Source organism: Pelobates fuscus, chromosome 13, assembly GCF_036172605.1.
Source record: "Pelobates fuscus isolate aPelFus1 chromosome 13, aPelFus1.pri, whole genome shotgun sequence".
In the NCBI taxonomy this organism is placed as follows: domain Eukaryota; kingdom Metazoa; phylum Chordata; class Amphibia; order Anura; family Pelobatidae; genus Pelobates; species Pelobates fuscus.
Window position 1 is genome coordinate 49546850 of NC_086329.1, and position 16544 is coordinate 49563393.

At 44.2% G+C, this 16544-nt stretch overlaps 2 pseudogenes; both read right to left on the minus strand.

Moving 5' to 3' along the window:
* Positions 1-4869: 4869 nt before the first annotated feature.
* On the minus strand, positions 4870-5091 carry LOC134584178 (U2 spliceosomal RNA; annotated as a pseudogene).
* A 6321-nt stretch (positions 5092-11412) lies between these two features.
* On the minus strand, positions 11413-11589 carry LOC134584143 (U2 spliceosomal RNA; annotated as a pseudogene).
* Positions 11590-16544: the final 4955 nt, after the last annotated feature.

Genomic DNA, 16544 nt, shown 5'->3' on the forward strand with positions numbered 1-16544 from the left:
ACCAAGTTCAAGTACAAAATAATAGGAAATAAAATAGCTTTTATAATTAAAACTTTTCCTTCAAATGATAAAACCCTAGCATTCCACAAACCTATTTTCTGATTCACTCTATTCACAATTCTGTCCCAACTCTCTCTTCCTTTCAACTCCAGATCAAACTTAACACCCAAAACTTCAATCGCACCATCCACAACATTCCAACCACATAATTCCAATTCTTTCCACTGACCGAAAGCCTTACACGCACATTTCTCCCAATTTACTTTAAAACCACTCGCCAAACAAAAAATGTCAATCAACAATTTCACTCTTCTTAATGCTGCTTGCGTACTACAAATCACGGTCACATCATCCATATATCCAATAACTTTCAAACTTCTTGCATCACTCCCAGGAATCTCCACACCTCTCACAATCTTATCCTTACGTATACTTTTTAACAACGGTTCAATCACGCAAATAAAAAGAATGGGGGACAAAGGACATCCCTGTCTCACCCCAGACTGAACTTTAAAACCATCAGTTAGCCATCCATTCACCTGAACCCTACTTTCAATACCATTATAAAAACATTTAATCCATTTCAACAATCTAAGTGGGAATCCCATTCTCTCCAAAACTTTCAACATAAAATCATGCGATACTCTATCATAGGCTTTCTCAAAGTCCACAGTCAACACAGCCACCTCCTGCATTCTATCCATACTATACCACAATGCATCTCTTAATCCAATCAAACTTTCCGCTATACGTCTTCCAGGCACTGCACACACTTGCTCGTCCCCTATTACATTTTCAATCACCCCTTTCATTCTATTTGCAATCAGTTTCGTTAAAATTTTATAATCCATATTTAACAAAGTGATAGGTCTCCAATTTGTCAAATCATTTTTATTCCCTTTTTTAAAAATTAAAACAATTATTCCCCTTTTCATAGACTCTGATATCTCACATTGATTCAACACATACTGACATACCTCCAAAAATTCATCCCCAATCATCTCCCAACTCCACCTATAAAATTCACTCGGCAACCCATCACTCCCTGGAGTTTTATTTAACCTAAAATTATTAATCGTATCCCATACTTCCTTTTTTTGAAATATCATGCACCAATCCACTAACATCCATGTCATTTATTCCTTTCTCAATCTCATTCAAAAAATCTCTTTCAAGCACAAAATCTTTGTTTTTCTGCATACAACTTACTGTAAAACCCTTTCACCTCATCTAATAATTCACTCCTGTCTTCCACCAATATTCCCTTATCATTTAAAATTCCATCCATACCTTTTTTACCTTCAAAAGCTTTCTTAAAAAAATACCTAGAACACTTTTCATCATTATCCACAACATGCAATCTAGCAGCAAACACTATCTTTCTCCCTTTTTCATCCAAGCTCTCCTTATACCTATTTCTTGCATTTTCCAATTCACTCTCCACATCCCAACCCAACTCTCTTAACTTTAATAAATAATCAATTCTCTGGCGCCATAAATCAAGACAATCTCTCTCCATACTCGCCCTTTCATATCCTTGTGAAATAAAAAAGCGTTTTGTCCTTTGCTTCACCCATTCCCACCATTCAAGCACATTTTTAAAACGTATTTTCTTTTCTTTCCATTCTTCAAATCTTTTACAATATTTTTTCTTCACCTCCTCTTCATCCAATAAACTAATATTCAATTTCCAACTGCCTTTACCAAACTCTTTTACCCCAATCATACTCAACTTACACTCCAACATAACATGATCAGAAAAGGTGACTTTATGTAAACTTAACCCATCTAATTGTACCCCTCGTGACACAAAACAATAATCAATTCTTGATTTAACTGATCCCTTATCACTATAAAACGTGAAAAGATCTGAATCCCCAGCGACTTCAACAGTATCAATAAACCCAAATTCCTTAACCAAATTATTCAATATTCTCCCAGATCTATCTAACTTATATTCATTTCCCACCCCTACTCTATCCTCCCTTCTAATTATACAATTAAAATCCCCCATTAGAAAAGTTACCTCCCTCCCCGGCAAAACCACTTCCAAACATTCAAAAACATTCACTCTTTCTTTCCTATCCACCGGTGCATACACATTTATCACTCTACACATAATACCCCTATACAAAAAGAAAACAATCAAAACCCTACCTGACACAACCTCAATCACCTTAACAATTTCATATTCCCATCCTTTAAACAAGACCGCCACCCCAATATTTTTCCCCACACCAAATGAATAAAAAGCTGGACCGCAATCCCATTTTATAAGATTTGGTTTTTCATTCAAATTACATTCTTGTAAACAAATCAAAATAAATGTTAACTTTCTTAAATAATCAAACAAAACAGCTCTTTTAGCAGCTGATTTGATACTCCGAACATTTAAAGATAATATTGAAACCATGAATCAGAGGTCAACACATTACCTCATCACACTCACGTCCCAACATCCGAACCAGCAGAGTCTCCTGGGTCTAAATTAAACCCCGAAATGTCTACCAACCGAGACACTGCCGAAGTGTCAAAGATCGGAGATCCACACCCTGAGGTCTCAGATCCTGACAAACCCTCAGGAGATGCTACCATCAGAGCTTTCGGAAAATCCCCTGAAGGAACATGCTGACTCTTCTTCTTCCTTTTGGCCCCAGGTACAAAATTTGCAGAATCATCTTCAGTAGATTCTTGCTCATTCTGAGATTCTTCCCCTACTTCTGAAAGAATCTCCCCACACTCCATTTCTTCTATTGCTACAGTGGCCTCATCTTCCTCATTCAATTTTTTCTTAGCACGGTCAGCAGCCATAATTCTGGCATGCCTTTCCTCATGCTCTTCTCTTGACCTTAGTTGAGTACCAAATGTTGGAATAAACGGGGTTCTTATTTTCCCTTCCCCTATGGAAGTACTGGCAATTTCTACAGATTGTGGAGTAGCAACCTCAGTTACCTGCCCAGAATCTTGCTTCAGGTCAGGACACACTCTAGCCATATGCTTATCAGATCCGCATAGATCACACTTCCTACGTTCTGCGCATTCCCTAGCAGTGTGCCCCTCTCCAAAGCAGTTCCTACAGCAAAAACCTTTTTCACAATCTTTACTCAAATGCCCAAATTGATAACAATTCCTGCAGTACATTGGTTGTCCAGGGTAAAATAACCCCTGTTCCCCCCAATAGAAAAATTTTGGGGGGGATGCCTCACACCACTCACCTCTGTGCAATCCGGTCTCAAAATCACAAAAAACTTCCTTTTACCATTGTAGACACCATAACTATTTACAAGTTTAACAGGTTTTGACACAAAAGAACAGTACCTGTTTAGGAAAACCATTATTTCCTCATCTGACACGAAGGGGTTAAACATGTGAACACACAACGGGATCCGGGAAACAGACACATAAGGGACAAAGGTAATACCTTCCAAAAGAACGTCCTGCTCTTTCTGTTTGTACCTTTCCATTATTGTTGTCAAGTGCACCTGCTCAGTCACCGTGATGTCAAACATACCCCGTGTCTGGAAGTCCTGCACGCAAAAAAGCCACTCCTTGGGAATTTTCAGCAAACCTTCGATGATCTCCTTCTGAACAGTATACAAGCCGACGCTTATCCTCTTCTCCGCTGAAACATACAACCGAACAGTCCTCGGGTAGGTTGGCGCTCCACGCTCCATCCTGGGATCCCTTCTCGTTTCCAGCACCCGGCTAAGGTCGTCCCCCAATAGCAGCAGCCGGACTGTGCCCTCCTAGGAAGACACAGCCGGAAGGCCGAGGGACTAGCGTCACCAGGTACCGGAACCTCCTGACTAGACCAGCTGTTACACTTGATCTTAGCCAAAAGGCCGAGAAGCGATAACCAGAATGGGCGCCCAGCTACTCACCTGCCGTTCGCTGGCGCTTGTTCAGCTTGCGGTGAGCCTTGGCCACAGTGCCGCCTTTTCCTCATCTAGGTGTAAGCTGGCTACAAATAGCAACAGAGACAAAGTCACCAGAGCAGCAAACAACCTCTAAACCCTTGAAACCCAGCTCCCCTTCTTAATCTTGTCCATTCCTCCACCTCCCCTCCAGACATACCTTGCACCTCTGTCTCTCCTGCTCAGCTGCTACCGCTGATAAGGTGCCTAACGAGGTTGCTGGATCACCTGGTCTGTCTGTTCCTCTTCAGCTGCAAGTAGGGTAGATAGAGCAAGCAATTAAGCACCACCTGCTGATTGCTCGCAATCACTCACTCAATAATGCAATTAATTAAACTTTTAATTGATTGATAACCTAGATGTTGCTCAGATTTCCCTCCAAAACGTTTGTGCTGTCATTGCAAAGACCAGCATGCTGCAGGCTGCAGCAAATTTGCATAATTAATCCCGCCCACTTTTCCAACACTAATAATGCACGCTGCCAGCCAGCCAGCCAGCCAGCCAGCAATACATACTCTGACTTCTTCACAATGGATATGTACTGGACACTTTTATTCCATGAAGTGATTACACAGATTTACATGATAACAATGAATAAATACATGGGATCAGGTGAACAGAATTGAATCGTGCACAGCACATGATAGAGAATAACAATCAGACTAGCTATCAATCCAAACGAAACAATAACAGTTAACAAACATTGCTACAAGTGTCCATAATTCAAGGAATGTAATGTTTTTGGTCCGTTCCGTCCAGGCTTCATTCAGGCATGGCATGCCACAGACAGGGGGAGGCAGAGCTCGCACTTAGACAGAACAGAGAAAAAAGCAGGGAAGGGAAGGAAGGAGAACAAGTTTGCCTTCGTTCTCGCCAAGTGAGAGTCCAGTGGCTTTTTGCTTTTCCTTTTTGCATTTTTTGTTCAATCAATCAATCTATTTTTTAACCAGCATAAGAGAGGTGCACCGGTCCTGGAGGTACTGCAATACCAGGTCAATGCGTGGAGTGGACAGAGCAAGCTCTTCTTCCATCTCCCTGTTCCAAAAATCCATTTAATATATGGTCCCCAGATAGGGGACGTATCAGATATTAAACTGATAAGAACAGATTTTTTTTTTTTTTTTTTTTTTGAACCACTCAGTCACAGAGCATTTCCTCCAGATGTCATTCAAGGAATCTCTTCAAGTAACATCCTCATGATTCTTTTATTGTAAAACACTCGTGAACACATCAAATTTTCAAAAGTCAATCCCCATCACCTTCCCACAAACCACAGCAAATCCCCCACCAAAAAATCACTGCAAACTATATCTCTTATCTCATTCATCCATCCATGCATCCTTACCCCAAGAAATATATATAGAATTTTTTTATTTTTTTTTTTATTTTTTTTTTCTTCTTCATAATATTTACACAAATATAATAACATCACACAACCCACCACCCAATAGTTTCAATACCCACCATATATCTTTCATATACCCCTACAAAAAATAAACATTAATTTAGAATTTTTTTAACTTTTACAATTTTTCAAAAATCAAACATACTTGTAACACATCCCCATCGTTATAAACAAATATATTTTCCCATTACAAACCAAATTACTTACAACAACATTTCTTAAATATCATAACCCCCTTAACTACCCTCCACCCAACTTACTATGCACACCATTTCTTCCATTTTTTGGTCTTCCATATCCCTTCCGCATCAATTTCACCCTTTTTCCTCACATCCATTAAATAATACAAATACAGTCGTCCTCTAATCATTCTCACGCACCCATCCAATGATATAAGTTCTTTTTTATAAATTAACAAATTTCTCACATCCCATATCACTTCCTTTATACACCCGACTAATAGCCATAACACTCTCTCTTTTTCCTTTTCAATCTTACATATCCCAAACAACAACACCTCAAAAGAAAAAACTTGTATACCAGACAAACCTACAACTAACTTCAATAACTTTCTCATTACATCTCTCACAAACTCACAATTCCACATCATATGTACAACATTCTCTCTCCCACCACATCCGATTCTTGGACACACATCTGATCGAGCCAAGCTTCTCCCATGCTGAAATTCTCTCGTAGGCAATACATTATGAATTGCCATCTACGCCACATCCCTTTGTCTATTCACACATTCCATTACATCCATTCTCTTCCATACTTCTTTACTTTGCACACTTGTCAGTCCATCTATTTCAATCATAACTTCTCTATCTTTCAAAATTTTAAAAACTTTCTTTTTTTCCAACCAATCATCTTTTGATACAGTCTCTAATTCATATTTACTAACACACACCTCAATCTTCTTATAAAACCATGGAGTATAAAAACACACCGGTTTAGTTCTATCTATATCATACCACTCAAACTTCCTTAAAATCATACTTGCTTGATATTTCACCATACATGCAATCTTACTATCTGTCTGACTCAATTTCACACACATTCTTACATATTGTATTAATAAAAACTGTTCAAGATCAGGTACTCCATTCCACCATTCTCTCTCTTTTTTACTACTTTCTCTCTACTCAATCTTTCCATCCTACTTCCCCAGAAAAATAAATAAACAATTCTTACTAATTTTCTCAAACTCCTATAATCAACTGGAAAAACAAAATTTAAATATAACATAATTGGGATTAAAACCGCTTTCACAATCAAAACTTTCCCTTCAAATGATAAAATTCTTTCATTCCAAAACCCTATCTTTTGGTTCACCTTACTCACTACTCTGTTCCAACTTTCTTTCCCTTTCATATCCTCATCAAACATTACTCCCAAAATCATAATTGCATCCTCCTTCACAGGCCATCCACACATTTCCAATTCCTTCCATCTTCCAAATGCCTTGCATACACATTTATTCCAATTTACTTTAAAACCGCTCCCCATACAAAAAATATCGACCAATAATTTAATTCTTCTCAACCCTGCTTGAGTTCTACACACCACTGTCACATCGTCCATATACCCAATCACTTTCAATCTCCTCGCACCACTACCTGGGATTTCCACACCTTTCACCATCTTATCTTTACTTATGCTTAGAAGCAGCGGTTCAATCGTACAAATAAAAAGAATGGGGGACAAAGGACATCCCTGTCTCACCCCACAATGTAAATAAAAGGCCTCAGTCATCCATCCATTCACCTGTACCACACTTTCAATATCCACATACAAGCACTTAATCCAATTTAATAATTTACACGGTACACCCATTCTCTCCAAGATTTTAAACATAAATTCATGTGCTACCCTATCATACGCCTTCTCAAAGTCAATCGTAGCCACCGCTACTTCTTGCTTTCTCTCAATACAATCATATAAAACATCTCTTACACCTATCAAACTCTCAGCAATCTGTCTCCCAGGTACTGCACAAATTTGCTCCTCTCCAACCATATCTTCAATCACCCACCTCATTCTATTTGCAATCAATTTAGCTAAAATTTTGTAATCCGAATTTAACAGGGTAATTGGTCTCCAATTTTTTAGTTCCAATTTATTTCCCTTTTTAAAAATTAAAACAATCACACCTTTTTTCATTGATACAGTCATCTCACCCTTACGCAGAACACATTTACACACTTCTAAAAAATCACTCAATCATCTCCCAACACATCCTATAAAACTCTATCGGCAAACCATCACTTCCTGGTGTTTTATTTAATTTAAAGTCTTTAATTGTATCCCACAACTCTTTTTTATCTATTTCTTTGTCTAAATTACCTTTGTCTTCCTCTTTAATACCCCTATCAATTTTCCCTAACAATTCTTTTTCCAAACTTACATCTCTATCTTTACATGCATACAAATTTTCGTAAAACAATTTCACCTCCTGTAACATTAAATCCTTATCATTTACAACCATTCCTTCTTCATTTAAAACCCCATCCATACTTTTTTTACATTCAAACACTTTTTTAAAGAAAAACCTTGTACACTTCTCATCCTTTTCCAAAGCATTCAATTTTGCTGCAAATACTATCTTTCTCCCCCTTTCATCCAACAATTTTTTCTTATTATCCCTTGCTTCCTCTAACTCAGCCTTTACATCATAACCCAACTCACGCAACTTACATAAATAATCCACTCTATTCCTCCATTCATCAAAATTTTCTCTTTCCCTCTTAGCTCTTTCATACCCACACTTTATAAAGAAACTTTTCGTCTTCCCTTTAACCCATTCCCACCATTCAGTTATACAAAAAAAATTATCCTTACACTCACTCCATTTTTTATACATTGAAAAATATCTTTCTCTCACCTCATCATCCATCAGCATTTTAACATTCAATTTCCAAACACCTTTTCCAAACTTCATTTTCATATCCACTCTCACCTTACATTCCAAAATTACATGGTCCGAAAATGGTACCTTGTGCATAGCAAGTTGCACCGCTGTGATCCCTTGTGAAATAAAACAAAAGTCAATTCTTGATTTCACCGTGCCTTTGTCACTAAAAAACGAAAAAACCTCACTACCCTTTGTGACCTCCACCATATCTTTATACCCAAAATCTCGTACAATATTTTTCAAACTCCGTCCTGTACTATCTAATTTATAAGTATCCCCACTCCCCACCCTATCTTCCTTCCTTATAATACAATTAAAATCCCCAAGTAAAAAAGTGAATTCCCTCCCAGGCAAATACAATTTCAAACATTCAAACATCTCCATTCTCTCTGCCCTATTCACCGGTGCATAAACATTAAATACTCTAAATAAAGTGCCCCTAAATAAAAAGTAAACAATCAAAAGTCTCCCTGTTACAACCTCTAACACCTTAACTATTTCAAAATCCCACCCTCTAAACAAAACCGCCACCCCCAAATTTTTACCAATACCACTTGAAAAAATTGTTGGACCCAGATCCCATCTAGCCACTTGTGGATTAAAGTCAAGACAGCATTCCTGCAAACAAATGAGAGTAAAGGTCAAATTCTTTAAAAAGTCAAATACCATTGCTCTTCTATTGGCAGTCTTAATGCTTCTAACGTTTAGAGAGAAAACAGACACCATCTCAGAGGATAAAACCTCATCACCAATCACGTCTCGTCATCATACTTATCTCCCCTCCCTGGGTCTTGAGAGAACCCAGAGATATCGATCAACCGAAAAACTGCCTGAGCGTCAAAAAGTGGAGAAGCCGGACTTGACATCTCCGAGTCTGACCTAACTCCAACCTCAGGTGAGGACCCCAAAAACCCCTTAGGGAACTCACGAGACAGTTCCTGGCTTCGTCTTTTCATTCTCTTTGTAGCAGGAATATTTTTTCCATCATACTCTTCCTCTGACTCCTCCATAGTGGAAAGTCCTGCTACAACTTTCTCCACTTCCACACTCTCAGCACAATCCATTACCTCGCCCACCACCTTAGCCTCGACATTCTCTCTTGCATTCTTTTTTTTCTCCTCCTCAGCCATAATCCTAGCATGTCTCTCTTGGTGTTCTTCAACTGATCTCAATTGGGTTCCATAAGAAGGAATAAATGGCAACCTAGTCTTGGTTACCGGACTCACACCAACTTCCTTCTCAATTGGATTCTCACAAGGAGGCACCAATTGTACGTTTGGACATGTGCGCGCCATATGCCTATCTGAACCACAAAGGTCACACTTACGACGCTCTGCACACTCAGCCGCCGTGTGACCTTCGCCAAAGCAATTACGGCAACACATGCCCTTCTCACACTCTTCACTCGTGTGCCCAAATTGAAAACAGTTCCTACAATACCTGGGTTGTCCAGGGTAGAACAGATACCCTCTGTTGCCCCCTATAGAGAAGTTTTGCGGGGGGTGTTTCAACCCACTTACCTCATCAGAGTCAGCTTTTAAAATGACAAAAAATTTGCGCTTACCGTTATAAGTGCCAAACCTGTTTACCAACTTCACGGGCTTTGATACAGTGGAGCAATAACGGTGTAGAAAAGCTGCAATCTCTTCATCCGGAACAAACGGATTAAACATGTGCACCACCAAGGGAATCCTGGACACTGGGACGTATGGAAGGAAGGATACACCTTCCAGTAGAGTTTCCCCCTCCTTCTGATGCCTTCTCTCCATTATAGTCGTCACCTGTTCCTGCTCTTTCAGCGTAATATCATAAACGCCTCTCCCTGGAAAATCCTGGACACAAAAGAGCCATTCCCTCGGTACATTCAGTAACTCCTCCATGATCTCCTTCAGAAACAGAGTAGAGACTCACTGCTCTCCGCTTCTCCTCGGCTACAACCACACGAATGGTTCGCTGGTAGGACGGCGCACCACGCTCCATCCTAGGGATCCCTTCTCGTTTCCAGCACCAGGCTCAGGTCGTCCCCCAAAAGCAGCAGCCGGACTGTGTCCTCCAAGGAAGACACAGCCGGAAGGCCGAGGGACTAGCGTCACCAGGCACCGGAACCTTCTGACCAGACCAGCTGTTACACTTGATCTTAGCCAAAAGGCCGAGAAGCGATAACCAGAATGGGCGCCCAGCTACTCACCTGCCGTTCGCTGGCGCTTGTTCAGCTTGCGGTGAGCCTTGGGCACAGTGCCGCCTTTTCCTCATCTAGGTGTAAGCTGGCTACAAATAGCAACAGAGACAAAGTCACCAGAGCAGCAAACAACCTCTAAACCCTTGAAACCCAGCTCCCCTTCTTAATCTTGTCCATTCCTCCCCCTCCCCTCCAGACATACCTTGCACCTCTGTCTCTCCTGCTCAGCTGCTACCGCTGATAAGGTGCCTAACGAGGTTGCTGGATCACCTGGTCTGTCTGTTCCTCTTCAGCTGCAAGTAGGGTAGATAGAGCAAGCAATTAAGCACCACCTGCTGATTGCTCGCAATCACTCACTCAATAATGCAATTAATTAAACTTTTAATTGATTGATAACCTAGATGTTGCTCAGATTTCCCTCCAAAACGTTTGTGCTGTCATTGCAAAGACCAGCATGCTGCAGGCTGCAGCAAATTTGCATAATTAATCCCGCCCACTTTTCCAACACTGATAATGCACGCTGCCAGCCAGCCAGCCAGCCAGCCAGCAATACATACTCTGACTTCTTCACAATGGATATGTACTGGACACTTTTATTCCATGAAGTGATTACACAGATTTACATGATAACAATGAATAAATACATGGGATCAGGTGAACAGAATTGAATCGTGCACAGCACATGATAGAGAATAACAATCAGACTAGCTATCAATCCAAACGAAACAATAACAGTTAACAAACATTGCTACAAGTGTCCATAATTCAAGGAATGTAATGTTTTTGGTCCGTTCCGTCCAGGCTTCATTCAGGCATGGCATGCCGCAGACAGGGGGAGGCAGAGCTCGCACTTAGACAGAACAGAGAAAAAAACAGGGAAGGGAAGGAAGGAGAACAAGTTTGCCTTCGTTCTCGCCAAGTGAGAGTCCAGTGGCTTTTTGCTTTTCCTTTTTGCATTTTTTGTTCAATCAATCAATCTATTTTTTAACCAGCATAAGAGAGGTGCACCGGTCCTGGAGGTACTGCAATACCAGGTCAATGCGTGGAGTGGACAGAGCAAGCTCTTCTTCCATCTCCCTGTTCCAAAAATCCATTTAATATATGGTCCCCAGATAGGGGACGTATCAGATATTAAACTGATAAGAACAGATTTTTGATTTAAAAAAAAAGTCTTTATTTCGAAATAAACAGTTTACAGTTTAAAACATATCTGCGTCGAAGCGCAGTGTCATACATTCTTATATACTTTATATCTTGCTAGCAGTCAGTTTTGGGCACTTTGGGCTGAGACCTTTATTAGTGCCCAAGTACCAACTGCCAACCATACAAACATTAAAAGCACCCATACCTTCCCACCAAAACAACAATAATAAATAAAAGGGGGAGGGGAGGTGAGGGGGCTTTCCGACTTTTTATCTAATAGGGGTTTTGTTGATTGGGGTCAAGTCTCTGGAAGAAGAAAGGGGGCGGAGGGGGGGGGGGCTGAGGGGTCTAGGGCTCAGTCCTCTTCTTCTTCACCGAGGTTGTCTATGGTGTCATAGTCTCTGAGCAGGCTGTGGACCAGCCTGCGGCAGTCTCGGATAGTGACTTGTTCCCTCCTCAACACCAAGCGATTCCTGGCGAACCATAGGGCATCCTTCACGCAGCACAGTAGGCGCCATGCGTCCTCGATTGCCCCCACTGTGTGCGTTCCGGGAAATAGTCCATACAGGATAGAGTGATATGACAGATGCTGTCTCTCAACTGAGTCTCTGAGTTCTCTTTCCAGGGCTCCCAGCAAAGCCTGTGCAAATTTGCACTGCCAGAAGAGGTGTAGAGAAGTTTCCTCCTCCACAACACACTGCGGACAATGTCTGTATCTGCACAGCCCCCTCGCATGCATGAATGTCCTTAGGGGGAGGCCTCCCTGGATGGCCATCCATGCCATGTCTTTGTGTCTATTGGTCAGCCTGCCGGATGCCACCTTCTCCCATACGGTCTCTGTTGTGGCGGCTGGCAGCCCTGGAATAGACTCTGTAATGTCCTGTGCTCTGATTAGTTTGTAGATCACCTTGGGGGACCACAGTTCCGGTTTGACTCCTTCCAGATGGTGTTCCTTCACAAACTTTCTCACATCAAGGTAATACCAAGGAGTGTTCCAGTTGTAAGGGATGGAGCTGTCCCACTTGTCCCAGCCCAGCCCTCTCCAGATGGGTAGGAGGAAAAAGCGGGACATGGAGTTCCCGGCAGAGCAGTTTGCATTGTCTCTTAGCGTCCTGCGAACTCCGTTGCATACAAAGAAGGCTCGAAGCCAGGTGGGGATATCTGGAACTCCCTTGCCTCCCTTGCGGGGTTCTTTGTACATCACGGTGCGCTTCACTCTGTCCATCTTGGATCCCCAGATGAAGTGAAAAACTGCTCTTGTGATGGCTCTGCAAACAGCCATCAGAGGGGGCCACGCCTGGGCCGTGTACTGCAGAACAGGGAGGATCTCGTTCCGCAGCACTAGTTTTTTCCCTTCGATGGTAAGGTCTCTGAGGATCCACAATCCGAACTTCTGGTTCACTTTTGCCAGTCTCTCGTCCCAGCTTTTCAAGGCAGCACCCTCTCCCCCAAACCAGACCCCTAGAATCTTAATGAGGCCTGATTTGATGGGGAAGGGAAGAGGGTCTGAGGGTACATCCCACTGCCCAAATAGCATAGTCTCTGACTTCCCGCAGTTGATCTTGGCTCCTGAAGCTCTGCTGAAGTCATCACAGGTGGACTTGAGTGCTCTCACTGCATGGTGGTCAGCGCAGAAGATGGTGACGTCGTCCATGTAGATCGAGCACTTTACTTCTTTCCCTCTGGTTCCTGGTGTGGTGATCCCTCTGATCTCACGGTTCTGCCTGATGGACTCGGCGAAGAGTTCTATGCAACAGACAAAGAGGAGAGGTGAGAGAGGGCAGCCTTGCCTGACCCCTGACCTGACTAGGAAGGGTTCAGTTTTCCAGCCATTCACCAACACAGTGCTGCAGATATCACGGTACATTAGGTTTACATAGGAGCAGAACACTTCCCCCAGCCCAAACCTGCGCAGTGCTCTATTCATGAACTCATGAGAGACACGATCAAAGGCTTTCTCCTGGTCCAGGCACACGAGTGCAGCCCGGACCCGGCGATCCTTGATGTAATGGATCGTGTCTCTAACGAGTGCCAGGCTGTCGGAGATCCGGCGTCCTGGGATGCCACAGGTCTGGTCAGGGTCAATGATCCCTCCTATGACCGCCTTCAGTCTGGTTGCTAAGACCTTGGCCAGGATCTTGTAATCCACATTAAGGAGAGAGATGGGTCTCCAGTTTTTAAGGTCGCATCTCTCCCCCTTCTGTTTATACAAAATCGTGATCATACCTTCCCTGAGGGTGGGTGGTAGGCTGCCCGTCTCTGCCATCTCCTCATACAGGGCCAGCAGGTCCGGTCCAATGAGGTCCCACAGCGTTACGTATAACTCGGCTGGGAGACCGTCACTGCCCGGGGTCCTGCCTGGTCTAAAGGATCTGACCGCAACGTGCAGCTCCCCCAGAGTCAGGGGGCTGTCTAGCACGGCTTTCCCTGTTGGGTCTACCGTCCTCGTGATACCCGAGAGGAATCTCTCGGCAGCATCACTGCACATATGCTTAGGGGAGTAGAGGTCCTTGTAGTAGTCCGTTACTACCTTCGTGACCCTCTCTTTCCCCTGTTGCATATCACCATTACCATCACGTAACTCAGACAGGGGTGTGTGGCCAGAGTGGAGTTTCCTAAAGAAGAAAGAGTTACACTTCTCCCCCTTCTCAAGATTCTCCACTTTGGAACGAAAGATGATTTGCCTGGCTTCTTCCTCAAAGTGTCTTTTCAGACCCTCCTTGGTTTCCTCCAGCTCCTCACCCACGTCCCATCCACAGAGTTGCAGGTCCAGCAGAGACTGCAACCTGCGTTGCAGTCTCTGGAAGTACCGCTTCCTGGCAGCCGCTAGGCCTCTGCCTTTTGCCTGCCAGAAACTGCGGAGCTTGACTTTAGTCTGTTCCCACCATTCCGCCATGGTATGGAACTGACTCTTGTCTATCTGCCATCCTTGGTATGCAGTGCGCAGCTCCTCCACAATTTCCCGTCTCTGCAGCAGGGTACAGTTTAGCTTCCAGGCACCCGGACCAGGGGGGAAACCCTTTCCCAGTGTACCTTCGAGCTTTACCGCCCTGTGATCAGAGAAAAAGCAGGGAATCGTGGCAGAGTGCTCATGCTTAACTGTTCGGGATGTGAACACAAAGTCTATCCGAGAGCGCTGAGACCCATCTGGGCGGCTCCATGTGTAATTAACAGAGCCATTACCCATTGAGCCCACAGCGTCCCTCATGGATGCCTCGGTGATCATTTCCCTAAGCAGTTTGGAGGTTACATCTAGCTTGGCTGCAGTCTGGGAACTGCGGCCATCTTCCTCTATTGGACAGTTGAAGTCACCTCCCATCAAGACTGCTCTGGTAGTTGCGAGTTGGGCCCGCAGGGTTTGGAGAAGTTCCAAACGCTGTCTCTTCTCCGGCGAGGAGTACACGGTGATGAACCTGACTGGTTCCCCTGCCCAGGAGCCGTCCACGACTAATAGTCGACCACAGACAAGCTCCCGGACAGAGTCCACCGTGAAGTGTCCTCCCCGGATTAGGACAGCGGTACCTGCTGACTTGCACCCGTTCCCACCAGACCAGAATGACGGTCCGTGCGTCCAGTCCCTGGCCAGGTGGCGGTAGGACTTAGAGAAAGGGATGGAACATTCCTGCAACATAAACACATCACACTTCTGAGAGGCTAGATATCCTAACACAGCATGTCTACGTAACCTATCCTTGATGCTCCTAACATTAATGGTGAGAATAGAAATAGACGCCATAATCAATGTAAGGGAGAAAAGACAGTGTTATTCACAGACATGACTGCTCAGTTACCGCCGCCTTCCCCCTGATGGGGGAGGCTACTTCCTTCTCCTCCTCCTTGGTCCTTAATGTCCAGTGGTGGTGGTGGAGGTGGTGGGCGTGTCTCCGTCTGAACCGGCTCCTCAAGGAGGCGTTGTAGGCTGTCGAGGGTCTCCGTGTACTGCAGCTCTGGGATAAATGATGTCCCACATTCTAGAGCTTCTCGGATGAGCTCGTCTGCTTCTGCATCGGTTACCTCTGCAGGGGAGGGGGAGGCTGCTTTTTGTGCCTTTTTGCTCTGCTGAACCTTGGGTGGGCTTGTGTCTTCCAGTCCTGCTTCTTCACTGCTGATCTTCCGTTTCCTCTGACCGGGGTCTCGCAGTTGTTCCTCAGGGGGATTACCTGTAGCGGGGATAAGAGCCGGGAAGGGGTCCTGGGGGTGGTCTGCAGCAGTGAGGGAGAAGGTTAGATCTGCTGCAGTGGGTGAGGGGTAGAGTTCGGAGGGGAGAGAGCTGGGTGGGGGGCGGGTGCTCTTGGGGGTCAGGAAGGGTAGGGGGCAAGAGGGGTCAGGAGAGGCGGCCGGGTTTGTGGGAGGGGGAAGTGTGACAGCGGGGGTTGGGGTGGTTTTCTTACCCTTCTTTTTGCCTGGCTTACGTTTCATTTGGAGGGTCTCAGCTGGGCCTGACGCTGATAGCCCCATACTTGCTACTGCCGCGTAGCTCCTGGTCCTTTTTGGGCAGTCCTTGTACATGTGAAAGGTGTCCCCACACAGGTTGCAGGCTGTTCTCCTGGGGCAGTCCTTGGTGTCGTGGCCTGCCACCTTACATACCTTGCAGGCGGATGCCTTGCAATCCTTCCCCTGGTGCCCGAGCTGGTTGCATTTCCGGCAGTTCCTGGGTTGGTCCTGGTAGAACAGCATGCCAGCTGAGCTACCTAGGGAGAAGCACTGCGGCAGGTGTTGTAAGTTCCCAGGAGAGGATGGATCCTGTTTCAGGCGGACAATCAGGGACCATCTTCCTATCCAGAAACCGTGCTTGTCCTTTATCTGGGCCGGGTCACTCATCACCGTGCAGAATCTGCCCAGAAACGTTGAGATGTCCTTGCCAGGGGTGTGGGGATTCCTCATGGATACCGTCACCCTTCTCTCCTCTCTCTTTATTGGGCAGCTTCCTATAAATCGTGTAAAAGGAGAGTCGGGTTTGGCCGCCAGGAAATGTTCCCAGTACCT